Source organism: Arvicanthis niloticus, chromosome 1, assembly GCF_011762505.2.
Source record: "Arvicanthis niloticus isolate mArvNil1 chromosome 1, mArvNil1.pat.X, whole genome shotgun sequence".
Classification (NCBI taxonomy): Eukaryota; Metazoa; Chordata; class Mammalia; order Rodentia; family Muridae; genus Arvicanthis; species Arvicanthis niloticus.
In genome coordinates, this window is record NC_047658.1 from 70,102,202 (window position 1) to 70,115,468 (window position 13,267).

At 44.1% G+C, this 13,267-nt stretch overlaps 1 protein-coding gene and 1 long non-coding RNA gene across 4 annotated transcripts in view; both read left to right on the forward strand.

Moving 5' to 3' along the window:
- Positions 1 to 1,867: 1,867 nt before the first annotated feature.
- Positions 1,868 to 10,786, forward strand: LOC143443213 (uncharacterized). 2 transcript variants are annotated; one of them, XR_013111978.1, is made up of 4 exons: positions 1,868 to 2,001; positions 6,900 to 6,987; positions 7,651 to 7,712; positions 10,650 to 10,786. It is a non-coding gene; the product is annotated as an uncharacterized LOC143443213 (long non-coding RNA). The 2 variants fall into 2 exon arrangements; XR_013111979.1 differs by lacking the exon at positions 7,651 to 7,712 and having other exon boundaries at positions 10,650 to 10,780.
- Positions 10,787 to 11,315: 529 nt separating this feature from the next.
- The window catches only part of Fam168a (family with sequence similarity 168 member A), a 142,123-nt gene continuing 140,171 nt past the window's right edge, over positions 11,316 to 13,267 (forward strand). Inside the window, exon 1 of one of the 2 annotated variants that reach the window (XM_034499029.2) lies at positions 11,316 to 11,526. The gene's annotated coding sequence lies outside the window, so the exon portion shown is untranslated. The remainder of the gene's footprint in view (positions 11,527 to 13,267) is intronic. The other variant, XM_034499022.2, reaches the window with a different exon arrangement.

The following is a 13,267-nucleotide window of genomic DNA, read 5'->3' on the forward strand; positions in this document are numbered from 1 at the left end:
AACAGCATACAGAAACAGCATATACAGTAAGCTGTGGTATTTGCACAGAGCCTCAGCCTTAGTGAGAGTTCAGGCTTCAGACATTCTGTCTTGGAAGCTGTCCTGTTTCAGTGCTGCTTTCACTGTATGGTGAGCTTACTAGGGTGGGTTTTCTGAGAGGCATCTTGTTTGCTCCAGTCAGAGACAACTTGTTTTTCCCTGGATCTTGCCCACACTGCACTAAATCCTGTTCTCTCTGAGGGCCTCCTATCTACCCTCCTGGTAGATATTTTGTTTACAAATAAGGAAAGAAAAGAAGGAAAGAAGAAAGGAAGGACACAGAGAGGAGAATGAATGAATGAATGAATGAATGAAAACAAGCAAACAATGATCAGTGAGATGGCTCAGTGGGTTAAAGCATCTTCTGCTGAATCTGATGAGCTGAGTTTGATCTTCGGAACTCACATGGTGGAGGGAGAGAACCAACTCCTGTGAGTTTGCAAGTTGTCCTCTGACTTCCACATGTGCCTTGCTCCCTCCTAAATAAATAAATAAATAAATACATGTTTTTAAGTGATGGTCATAGACAAGTTCCTGGCCTCTGTCTTTTCCTTCACATACTCTTGTCAGAGACCCTCGAGCCTTCTCGAGAGTCTGTATAAGATGAGATCTGGTTCTCTACCTATGATCACAAACTGGAGTGAAGCAGTTTTATATTTCCTGGCCCACACAGACACTTAGCATCTGCTTCCATTTTGAGTGCAGGTCACAGAGCATGAGAAAGTGAGTTGTATGTGGTACCTGTGGCTCTGTCACCTCAAAAGTTTCTGATGTTTTCAGAGCACATCACAGTTCTGATGTCTTCAACTGCACACTGCAGTTATTGCAGGTACCCCAAATACTGTCTGTACTTCTCAACATGAAATTACGGCCATACACAGACAATCATATATCATTTGATTTGCTAATAAACACTAATCAGATTTTGGGCCAGACTGGGGGGGCATAGCTCAGGTGTATAGGGGCATTTGTAGTTCTTCCAGCACATAACTGACATACATACATACCCAAATACACGTATACATATACATAAAAAAATAAAACTAATTACACATATATATGTACACACACACACACACACACACATATATATGGCAGGTAAGATGGTTCAGCAAGTAAAGGCAGTTGCTGCCAAGCCTAACTACCTAAATTTGATCCTAAAACCTAAGGAGAAAATTTATTCTCAAAAGTGGTTATCTGGGGGCTGGGGAGATCACTCAGTGGTTAAAAGCACTGCCTGCTCTTCCAGATGACTTAGGTTCAATTCCTAGCACCCACATGGCAGCCCATATCTAAAGTTTGAGGTCATGCTTGACTATATAGAGGATCTGAGGCCAGCCTAGGATAAATGATATTCCCCACTCCCTGAAAAAAAAAAAAAAAAAAAACATTGACAAACGTATACATTTGTTTGTTGCAACATGTCTCACTGTATTCCTGTCTGTCTTCAAACTTGCTATGTAGGCCAGGGTGGCCTTGAACAGAGATCTACCTGATTTTGCCTTAAAGGCATGTGTCACTATGTCCTACTGAAAACTACATTTTTTATTTGTTCATTTGTTTATTTTGAGATAGACTGTCCCGGACCTCACTCTGATGACCGGGCTGACCTTAAACTCAGAGATCTGCCTGCCTCTGATTTCTGAGTTGTGGGATCAAAGGTGTGGGACACTGCCATCCCATAAAAGTATTCATTTTAAACTGGCAAATTTGGCAGCACATGCCCGGGAGGTTTCAAGTTGGAGGCCAGTTTGGGCTAGTGAGATCCCCCTCCCTTCGTTACACCACTTATTTGTAAACTGTATTTAAACGTTTTAAATGGTTTAATAGCAGTCACAGAGCCAGAAAGTGTTATGCAAGTGAGAAAAGTGTATCGGCGGTCTCATTCAGCTGTAGACCTTCTGTGCTATCCTGCCAAACCAGCAGACCCACAGTTCTCCTGACGCAGCCTCCTGAACTCTGGTGAGTCACCACAACTGTTGTAGCCAGTCTATTTTATGCATGTGTGCTAACTGCAGCAGTGACATTTTCCTTTGTGCATGTAACATATCTGATCATATATACACTGAAGGGCTCTAGCAGGCATGAGCATGGCAAACATGGCCCTGACAGCTATTGCATTTTACCAATCTACTCCTTGTTGTGGGAAATATTTAAAAAAGAAAGAAAGAAAGAAAGAAAGAAAGAAAGAAAGAAAGAAAGAAAGGAAGAAAGAAAAAGACCAGCAGTTCCTGAGCTAGGAGGAAGAGGAGCAGTAGGAGAGAGGTTGGAGGCGGTTCAGACAGGATAGCCATAGGGCAAGATGTAGCTACTAGGTCTCCCAGTTTTTGTTGAATCTGCCAGGATTTGACACTGAAGGATTTAGATTTAATATGGCTTACAAGATTAGCATTCTACTTGTTGCACCCAGAGATTGAGTTACCATTGTTTCTGTATTAAGTTTGTGCGGTGTTTTTCTTCTCCAGGCAACTAGGCTGAGTTCAAGAGAGAAAGGTGCAGCAGCAAAGCATGGGTTTGCCTGATGTGCACCACAAAGGCCATGGGGGTTTTGAAGCTCGGGGTTGGCGTGGTAGTGACCTGCCAGAGGGAACTTAGTGAGTTTGGTGGAGAGATTTTAGAGCTCTGGTGCCATGTGGCCCGCTGGTGCTGGGCATAGCACAACTGGCCACTGAGGGGGCTAGCAAGGGACAAAGGCAGTGGGACCACACTGGGGTAGAGAGTTAGTGGCAGTAGCGCAGGAAGCCTGCTGAATTCTCTCTTTTTAAATATTTCCCACAATACCTCCTCTCACTAAAACTTGTTAGATTGTATGTCTAAAGCTAGCCCCAAGTTCATTCCCTCATTTGGCCACTTCCTAATCCTGAGGAAGATCACCAAGGCCCAGCTAGTAAAGTAGTGAAGTTCAGCAAAGCTCCCTTTTGTCTACTTTGATTAACTTGTCTGTCAAAATTAACCAATTTATGCCCAACAGGGGCCTTCCCCTTTCCCTTTATAATTGCCAGCTGTTGTCTCCTCTCTACCCAGAGGCAGTTCTTTGTCCCTCCAGGCAAATCCCTCTTCTCCATATCCCTTCTTCCTTTCCTCTTCTCCCTAATCTTTTGTCTCCTGTCTCTGTCCCTTTATTCCTTGCCTTTTGTCCCTCTGAGGCAAATAGAACTCCTTTGTGCTGAGTGTTTCATCTTGGTGTGTCCTGGGCCATCCTTCCTTTTGCTCCCAGGACCCACTAACCTTCTCCATGTGACCTTGATATGTTCTGTAATAAAGAAGGATACACACTACAGCTCTTTTATGAGGTATGCTTCTTGTTAATGTTTTGGATAGTGCAAGCCAATAGATGTCTAACCATAAAGGAAGGCATTTCACTGAACATCACTTTAGATCTGCACTGACTTTAGTGTATATAAAAGCATCTAATCTTTCTATGGGTGTCTGCCACAGGGACTGCTATAATTCTGTGACAGACTATAGACAGAACTGAAGAAATTAAAATTTTACTTAGAAATTACTAAAAATTAAAGGTGATTTTCTCTCTAAATAATGGACCTAATGAACATTTCCCAAAACAGACTTCTTTGAATTTATCTGGAGGAATTAAAAACAGTTTTATGTTCTTTTATCACTTTAAATTTTATGTGCATGGGTATTTTGGCTGCATAGGTCTATGTACCACTCGTTTGATACCTGTGGAGGCCAGAAGAGGGTGTCTGATCCCTGGAGTTATAGATAGTTGTGAGTCACCATATGGATGCAGAGAATTAAACACATGTTCTCAGGAAAAACAAATATTGCATTTAACCACTGAACCGTCTCTCAGCACCCACACCCCAAACTCCCACTTATTTATTTTTTATTTTTCTGAGACAATGTTCTGAGTCTGTTCCTTTGGCTAACCTAGAACTTGCTTTGTAAATCAGTCTGGCACAGAGATCTGCCTCCTGAGTCATTAAAGGCATGTGCCGCCATGTCTTACTCTCCCTTCCTCTGGCTGGCCTTGATTTTTCACCCCTTCCTATTCAGCCTCTGGATGCTAGGGTTATAGCTCATCAAGTCATCCCCAATGTAACTCAAGCACACAGAGCTTGCACTGAGTCCAGAGGTAGAAAATGTGTCTAAGATGGAAAAAACCTCCCTCTCTCTCCTTCTCTCCCTCTTTCCTCTCTAAGAATTATTTATTTCATGTATAAGAGCATTCTGTTGCTGTCTTCAGACACACCAGAAGAGGGGATCAGATCCCATTACAGATAGTCATGAGCCACCATGTGGTTGCTGGGAATTGAACTCAGGACCTCTGGAAGAGCAGTCAGTGCTCTTAACCACTGAGCCATCTCTCCAGCACAGAACTTTCTGTTATGAAGTCATTAGATTTAGAGATTGCCTAAATCCAGGATGATCTCATTTCAGAAATCCTTACTTAATCCCATCTGTGTAGAGCCTTCTTCCAAATAAAGTTACATTCCTAAGTATAAAGGTTAGTTAAGATGTGGACATGGACATTTTTTTTGAAGGGATACAATTCAAACAGTTGCGATTGGAATGTTTGTGCATGTGTCCACTTGAATACACTGTGTGTGTGTGTGTGTGTCTGTTGGTCAGAGGACAAGTTTCAGGAGTCAGTTTTCTCCTTCTACCATGTGAGTTCCTGGACATTAAATTCACATCAGCAGACTTCTCATCGGCCTTTTCCTGCCGAGCCACCTTGTCAGCCCTACTTTGTTTATTTCTTTCTCCTTTTTCTTTCTTTAAATTTTTTTTTTGGTTTTTCAATAAAAAGTATTTTTATTTCATGCATATGAGTATTTTGCCTGCATGTATGAACATATGCTCTGTGTGTGGGTGTGCCTGGTGCTCAGGGGAGACCAGAAGAGGGCGCTGCTGAATCCTTTGGAACTGGAGTTAGGGACAATTGTAAGCTGCTATGTGAGTGCTGGGAACTAAATTCAGGTCCTCTGCAAGAGCAGCCAGTGCCCTTAACCACTGAGCCATCTCTGCACCCCACCTTCTACTTTTTATTTGTTTAAAGTGTGTTTATTTGAGGAGCTTTAGATGAAAGATTCTGTTGGATTTCAACTCCAATCACTTCTTCCAAGTCTGGCCTTGTCAGCGACAATCCTTACTCTGACAGCAACTCATTCCACGCACAGCATCTGTTATCTTGGTTACCTTTCATCTGTTTTGGAAGAGGCAGGTTTGCTGGGTTGACCACATTTGTGGACGAGAAAACAGGTGTAGGCGGGAAGCAACTTGATGAAAGTCAAAGGTTATGTAGCTTGGAAGTAGCCGGAGGAAGAACTTACCTCAGTATGTCAAGGTTCTTCCCCAAGCGGCCATCACTGTGTGGGAGTGTCCCTTGCTACAATGACTTCCTGAACTTCCACTTGTCTTTTGCCTTTGCCTTTCACTTCATTTAATACATACTTTTCTTTGCATTTGAATTGATTATACATATAATCTATGTACTTGTCGTGTTAATTGAGTGACTGATTCATTAATTCATCCACCATTTACTGAAGTCCTAACTTGTAAGAAGCCCTGAGTTAGCTGGAGCTCTGGGTCACAGAGATGAATCAGCTACCCTTGGGCCTTGTCACTGAGGGAGGAAGGTGAATGGTGAAGGGTGTGAGTCATCTGTGGGAGCCCAGAGCAGATTCCTAAGGCAGCAGGTGAGGATGGGCTTCCTGATCTCTTAATTAGTCCTGAAGGATGGATAAGGATGCAGCTTTATTCCTTTACCATTGACTGTTGGGAGTGAAATATTAGAATGGGTATTTGCTACTCACGTGTTGAATGTCAGTGGTGTGTTATTTACTTCTTAACACTCTGGCAAGCTGGCACAGCAGGTTCATGTAACAGCTTCCAACATAAACGGCAGTTTTCCAATTGCCCAGTGTTGGATCATTCATAAAATATTTTCATGCTTTTGTCTCAAGAAGCTCTTTCAGATAATTTTTTATATCATGTTTTTCCCCCTTGGTTAGCTTCTTTAAAACCCTAAAAAAAAATCATGTTTATCTCTCCAAAAAGATGATTGAAAAAGTTCATGAATGAAATGAGATGACTTTGGAAGTTATAATCAGCCAGATTACACTAGCTGAGGATTAGACTGGGTGCAGTTTTAGTTGCAGCTCAGCCAATGTCTTTACTGCTTTGGGTCTCAATTTCCTCTACTATAAAGAAGGTATGTGAGAGATTGGAGAGAGGGCTTAGTGATTAAGAGCATTTGCTGCTTTTTCAGAGGACCAGAGTTCAGTTCTCAGTACAGGTGAGAGGTAGTTCACAGTTACCTGTAACCCTAGCTCCAGGGTTACAGTCTCCTCCTTCTGGCCTCTCTAGGTACTCACACTTCATGTGCAGATATTCTCTCTCTCTCTCTCTCTCTCTCTCTCTCTCTCTCTCTCTCTCTCTCTCACACACACACAATTTATTTTTAATACCTTTTATTCCAGAACTCAGGAGGAAGAGGCAGGCAGATCTCTGTGAGTTCGAGGCCAGCCTGGTCTACAGAATGAGTTATAGGACAGTCAAGGCTACACAGAGAAAAACCAAGAAGAAAAGAAAAAAGAAAAAAGAAAAGAGGCATATCTGAGGAAGCACAGGCTGAATAATTTAATAAACAAATAGATTTATGAGGCTGACCTGGTCTACAGAGTGAGTTCCAGAACATCCAGGGCTATACAGAAAGACTCTGCTTTTAAAAACAAAACAAAAAATGTTCTAGACACTACACAGCCCTTGACTCTTTAATAAAGATCAGTTCAGTTCCTCTAATGTAATCTTTAATGTTCATTTTATTATGTTTCCAGAGTAAATTACTATTATTATTATTATTATTATTATTATTATTATTATTATTATTATTACAGGGTCCATGCAGTTCAGGTGGGCCTCAAACTCCCCCATGTTGCTGAGGTTGACTTTTCGACTCCTAGTCTTCTTGACTCTTTTTCCCAGGTGAGTGGTGCTACCATTCCTGACCTTGGAGACTTTTTTGGCACTGGGGATCAAATTCAGGGCCTTGAGCATGATAGGTAAACAACCTTCAACCAAGCTATAGGTCAGTACACTCCCAGAGCTGTGTTATAAGCAAATCTCACACTGGTACCATCGATGCCAAAGATGTTTTGAGAGGTAAGTGCAAAAAGCCCATCAGATTAGTGGGAAAAATTCATTACAAAGTGCAAATTAATCAGATAGTGACCACCAAAGGCTAGTGTTTGAGCAGGGTCATCTTGACTCTGAGTTTGTTTTCATGGGACTGTAGAATGAATTCCATATGGTAGAAAAAAATCAACATAAAAACAAAAGTGACAGCAGCTGAAGCTGCACGTGGTACAACTTACTGTGGATGGAAAAGCAGAGTGAACGATCCTGTCTTTGTCAATAACACTGAGCACTGCAAAGCTGGCCCCTAGGGAAATTCCTGTTAGTGGAAATAATCAACACAAAATAAAATCCAACAGTGGCTAAAATTGTACAAAGAAAAAGGTAGCCCTGACAGAAATAATGACTAACAAAGACCTATAATGGCTAAAACAATAGTCAGTAACAACCAATAAAGAGAAAAGAGGTGCATGAGGAATCCGCTTACCTACTGTGTTTTGTTTTTTGAAGCAGTGTTTCTCTGTGTAGCTGTGTCTTGGAATCTGCTCTGTAGACCAGGCTGGCCTCAGACACAGGTATCTGCTTGCCTGTCTCTTGAATGCCAGGATTAAAGGGGTGCTTCCATGTTCTGCCTTACTTGTTTTATAAAATAGAGAAAAGAAAGTGTCCGGGCTGCAGTGGTGGCTCAGTAATTAAGAACATTGATGGCTCTCCAGAGGACCTGGGTTCAACCTCCAGAACATACTTGGTACCTCACAGATGCCTGTAACTCCAGTTTCAGGGGATCTAACACCCTCTTCTGACACACACATGGTGCATATACATAAGCAGGCAAAAACACTCATAGGCAAAAAAAAGTTAAAAACAGAAAGAAAGAAAGAAAGAAAGAAAGAAAGAAAGAAAGAAAGAAAATTTGATTGTGTTTTTCTTTTGACACAGGGTCCAGGCTGGCCTTAAACTTGCTATGTAATGGAAACTGACCCTGAACTCTGTCTCATTTGTTTCCACCTCCCCACTGCTGGAACCATCACATGGGCCACTACTCCTGGCTCTTATTTTATTTTATATTTTCTTCTTTGAAATAATGTCGCTGGGCTGTGGTGGCGCACACCTTTAATCCCAGCACTTGGGAGGCAGAGGCAGGCGGATTTCTGAGTTCGAGGCCAGCCTGGTCTACAGAGTGAGTTCCAGGACAGCCAGGGCTACACAGAGAAACCCTGTCTCGAAAAACCAAAAAAAAAAAAAAGAAAGAAATAATGTCTTTCTCTATATAGTATAGCCTGACAACGAAGTCTCAACTTTTCTGACATAGCCTCCTGGGTCCTAATGTTATAGGTGCATGCCACAAAACCTGGCACTAGAGAAAAGAATCTATCTCTCCCAGCCTAAAAGTACATGAAACGATTTCCTTACAATTGGAATGATGGGAAAGGGTCTATCTTGAAGATAATTCTATTTAAAAACTTAGGGCAGTTGTAGCTCAGTAGAATTAGTATTTATGAGGTTTGATGTCCATCATTCCAAAAAAAACAACCAAAAAACTAACCAACCAACCAAATTACCACACCCCCTTTCAAAGACTGGGGAGTCAATTCTCTCCATCCATCTTTCTGAGGCAAGGTCTCTCTAGCTTCTGGGTGATTTCCCCTCTTTGCCTCCCATCTTACTGCATGAGGGCTGTGCTCACCTCCACACAGGCTTTTTACGTGATAGGTTCTGGGAATTAAACTTAGGTATCAGGCTTGCCGAGGTAGTGCCTTTAACTATTAAGCCATCTCTCTAGCCCTGCCTGGCTTAAAACAGAACAGAACAGAACAAAACAGGGTCCTGGAACTCACTCTGTAGACCAGGGTGCTGGGACTAAAGCCATGGACCACTAACTCTGGCTTTGGTTTTGAGACTGAGTATGACTAGAAGGCTGGGTACATGGTGCTTGCCTATATTTCCAGTACTGGAGAGTAGAGGATCAGGCTTTCAAGTCCAGCCTTGGCTAGATAGCCAGTTCCAGTCCAACTTGGGCTATACGAAACTTCGGAGCAGAGAGAGAAAGTCTCTAAAAAGAGATAATTTGAGAAGAGAAATTGAGAGTTCCCTGCTAACTTTATATTCTTGAATAAATTATAATTGCAATTCTTTTGTTTTGGTTTGGTTTTTTTTTTTTTTTTTGTTTTTTCCAGACAGGGTTTCTCTGTGTAGCCCTGGCTGTCCTGGAACTCACTCTGTAGACCAGGCTGGGGATTAAAGGCGTGAGCCACCACTTCCCAGCATGTAACTGGTGCTTATGGAGCCCAGGGATCATGAAGGGGAGCATGGAGGCCAGCATGCTCTTTGGGTGCTAATAGCCGGGCACCACAGATAGCCATTTGTCCTGAGTTTCTTTTGGACACGACACTTATCTTCCCTAAGATGAAACTGCAAATCACAAAAAGCCCTTCCTTCCTTTTTTCCTTCCTCAACTCACATTCAGCTACCTCCTATAATAACTGTGGGCATTTCTTTCTAAAAATTTTGATCATCTTTGCAAATTAAATGCTTATAAGTAATTAAATGTAAACAAATGTGCCTTTTACACGAGGATCCCTTCCTTCCTTCCTCCCTCCCTCCCTCCCTCCCTCCCTCCCTCCCTCCCTCCCTCCCTTCTTCCTTCCTTCCTTCCTTCCTTCCTTCCTTCCTTCCTTCCTTCCTTCCTTCCTTCCTTCAAGTTGCTCTTGTCAGGTATTTTGTCTCAGCAACTAGAGAAGTAACTAATACAGTACACAACCACCATTGTTTTAATACTGGGATTGACTTAGTTTATAGAAAGGTAGACACACAGTCCTGAAACACCATTCAGGCAACGAAGACCCAAGGAAAGTTTCTAGGTGGGAAAACAAGAGGTTGTTGTATTTGGAGTGTGTGTGTGTGTGTGTGTGTGTGTGTGTGTATGTGTGTGTGTGTATGTGTGTGTATTGTATGTGTGTGTGAGAGTGTGTGTATATGTGTGTGTGAGTGTGTGTGTATGAAATAGCTCTTCAGGTTTTTAAAAACGGTGTGTGCTTCCTTAAACAATTCAGGCAGAATAAAGATAAGACGAACTTGAAACCTAACAATTCTTTTTCAAAGATAATCACTGAAAACATTTTGGAGAATCTCTTCCCTGAAATTCTTATGCTTTTATATCTTTGAACTTCAAATAAATTGAACCTGTCTAATCTTGCTGTTTTTGCAATCAATTTGCCCCTCTGACAAGAAATTGTGAAAAGCCTTTTATGTCTAAAGATATTTACCATCATTGTATATGGCTGTTTAGCATTACGTTGAATGTATGGATCACTGTTTATTAAATCAGCCCCCTATTGATAAATACCTACATCCTCCTCAACTCACATTCAGCTACCTCCTATAATAACTGTGGGCATTTCTTTCTAAAAATTTTGATCATCTTTGCAAATTAAATGCTTATAAGTAATTAAATGTAAACAAATGTGCCTTTTACACGAGGATTCAAGTTGCAGAATCGTCCTGATTTTCAGGGATGCCAGTGAAGCAGCTGCTGCATTAGTTCTGGCGAGACAGTGACAACGGAGATGGCGAGGAGAGTACAGAATTACAGGTGATGTAGCCAATCTAGGCCCAAGCTCAGTGGGTTGAAATAGTCCTTCCCCCTTTTCTCCCTTTCACTTCTTTTTTCTTAACATGGAGGAAGGACTGAGAACTGCATGTCCCAGCATTTCGCAAGGACCACACTCCTGGGAACTGTAGTACCGGGTCTGAGAGGGGTCCGGAAGGAGAGAATGGGAAGCTGTGTGCGGCATGCTGGGAGGTGTAGTCCCTCGGGCGGAGGGGGGGTGCATGTGTAGGTTGGAGACGTAGAGAGTTTTGTTTCATAGAGATGAGGCTGCGGAAATATTCAACTTCCCTTTCAAGAGGTCTTTGAGTTTACGAAAGCCCGTGGGAATCGGCTTCATTCCATTGTCTGTGACCCAAGAGGGTGCGGTCCAGGACCCGCGCAGGGTTGGGAGATCCAGGCCGCGCAGGGCCGCGGCCAAGCATGCCGGGAGTTGTAGTCCAAGAGCTCTAAGGCTGTGGGACGTGTCGGGACAGCGCGCCGACTCCTCCTCCCCCGCCCTTCTCAGCGGTCCCCCGCCCCCTCCCTCCGCCTCCTCCTCTCTTGCCTGCAGCCGAGCGTCCCCTTCCCCCACTGTCGGGTTTCTCCGCGGCTACTGCAGAGGATTCAGATCTGAGTAGCTGAGGAGAAGGAGGAGGAGGCTCCCGTCCCTGCGCGCCATCCACCACCCTACTGGACACGGACGAGGGAACGAGAGCGTCGCCTCTGTAGCCTCCAGAGAAGACAAGGGCATCGCCGCTTCAGCTGCCGCCGCCGCGGTTTTCGTCTGCAGCAGCTCGCCGGTGAGGAGACCTGCCCCCCCCCCCCCCGCCCCCCGGCCCGCTCCCGTGGAGCCTGGGCTGGTGGCGCCAGGGAGAACGAGGGTGGGGGCTGTAGGGCCCCCGCGCCGGCTTGGGGGAGGGGACCGAGGTGGCGATGGAACGGCGGGCTGGTGGGGGAGACTTGTCCGTACGCGGGCTGGGGGGTGGGGTGAGGGTGGGACACCAGCAGGTCAGGGGAGGGTAGCGGAGTGGTGAGGGGGGAGGACTTACATGGAGGGATAACCAGACCTGGGATAGGAGCATGGGGTGTGTGGGGTATCGAGGTGGAATTTGGAATTGTCTCGGGGCGAGGTGGAAGGTGAGATTGGAGTGGGATGTCTTTTAATGGGGGAGGGGACTGAATGAAGGTGATGATTTGGGGTTGGCCTGAAGCAGTTGACAGCTTGGGGTCAGAGCGAGGTGGGGGATAAGGAGATGATTTCAATGCCAGTGGGATGTAAGGGTTGGATGGGACTCTGGGGAGTGCTAATTTTGGAAGATGGGACTTGGGGTGGACCTGGGGAAGGACGATGGAGATGGTAGGAGCTGGGGGTGAGGGGTTTGGCATGGGTTGAGACCCGAGCTTGAAATGGGCTGTTGTCTTCTGGGGATGGTGGAATTTGTGAATACTTACGGAAATAGCTTGGGCTTGGAAAGAACAGAAGAGGTGGAATTTGTTTGGGGTTTTCTTGAGGTAGGTTGCTGCTGGAGGTTTGAATATAGGTTGGGAGTGATGAGACTTCCAACTACAGGAGATGGATGAAGTAAGCTGACAGGAGGGAGTGAATTGCAAGTTGGGCCTCAAATAGGAAAGACAGGGATTGAAATTGGGCATGAGGGCTCAGTGGGAAAGGATTTAGGATGAGTTTAGAGTCTCTGGAGGGAGCAAGGTGGCTCCCCTGAGCGGAAGTTGGAGGTAGAGGCTATGTAAGACTACTCAGCTGGACTCGACTGAAAGAATTCTGGCAGGTGTCAAGCAAGGTTAGGGGATGGTATAATGAAAATGTTTCTCTGTTTTGCAGAAGAAATGTCTGTGATGAGCTGTTTACCTGTGGTGAGGTGGCAGAGAGGATAGAGTGGGTTGGTTTATTTAGGAAAGGAAGGATTAAGATGTCCTCCAAGATACCCCAGAGGTTTAAGGGTTAGAACATTTACATCAGCTGCTTTGGTGAGAGACGATAATAACAAGGCCATAGAAGGGTCTTCACAGGGGACGGAGACGGTACATTAAAGATTCTCCTAGAGGATATCTTACATTGTCAATTTGACCTTTTTGTTTTACGTTGGAATTGTTGAAATGGCAGTCCCAAGGGTAAAGTTATGAGAGAACCATTTAAGGTAGAATTAAAGGCGAGTGGGAGTCTTGGGGTTCCTATGTCAAAAAGGGAAAGTTGAGGGGTGGAGGGGGAGATCTACTCTCAAAGGAAAGGTGGGAGAAGGTGAAACTGTCTCTGCTTTCTCCTTCCTCCCCCTCCCTCCACTGAAGCTAGTCCTGGAATTTGGAATTTAAATGGACTTTGATGAACTTGAGGTTGTTAAGGGTGCATTCTTGCTCGAGGACTGATTAATGAGACTGAAAAATAGGAAGACTGAATTTATTTTCTAGGCAGGCAAGGTGCATGTATGCAGAAAGAGGTTAGCAAGCCCCACCTCTCCCCCCAATAAAATTGATTGCTTGAAGACTCCATTTATTGGTGTCCTGGTTTGCAAGGCAATTAGGGCC